Raw genomic sequence first — 834 nt, 5'->3', positions numbered from 1 at the left:
AGGCTCTTTTTATTGGCTAAAGCATCTCATCAGCCACACATATTGATTAAATGAGTAACATTTCCGATAAAGCTACATTAAAAAGCATATAATTCCTAAGAAAACAAAAAGGGACCCAGGAAGGTGTGGAAACAGTTTTGTACATGATGTNTTTGGAGAAAAGAACCAGCGGCAACTTCCTGAGGANGNTTCAGTAGAAAGAGACTTGTCGAAAATGCAGTCTCTCTGGGCCTTCAAGGAATACAGCAGAGCCCAACATGTAAATCTGTCTGTAGGGTCAGGTGAGTAACTTATGTCTTGATAGAACTGGGCTAGGGAGCCACCGCCAAGGCCACCATTGGACAGTTAACATCAGTTTGCACCCCAAACATCAGACCTTTGGGCACAGAAANTAGCCACAACCACCAAAAATAATTTCAGTAGGCTCCCTNCTCNTTCACCTCTCTAGCCTCTAATNCAAGGTCAATGCTACCTTTGATTGGTAGAACAAGGGTTTGTGCCCAAGTCCTAACCTGAAGGGAAGCTCACAACATTTCCAGTATCCCTTTTCCTTCACACCTTCAGAGAATATAAAGTGTTTTGATAATTTTGCTATCTATTAATTATTTATTGCTACCAGGGAACCACATACACAACCCCCCTAGGTCTGCCCTAACCCCACTCCTTTTTAAATAGAATTTAATTTTTTTGTTTTGTTTTAATTTTTTGTTTGCAGACAAGGCTGGTCTATAACTCATAGAGACCCACCTGTCTCTGCATCCTAAGTGCTGGGATTAAAGGTATATGTCTCTACTGCCTAGCCAGAATTTAATCTTATTCTGCACTTAAAAAAAA

The sequence above is a fragment of the Mus caroli genome, chromosome 6, assembly GCF_900094665.2.
Source record: "Mus caroli chromosome 6, CAROLI_EIJ_v1.1, whole genome shotgun sequence".
Classification (NCBI taxonomy): Eukaryota; Metazoa; Chordata; class Mammalia; order Rodentia; family Muridae; genus Mus; species Mus caroli.
The sequence above is the reverse complement of the archived record's forward strand: the minus strand, read 5'-3'. Positions refer to the sequence as shown.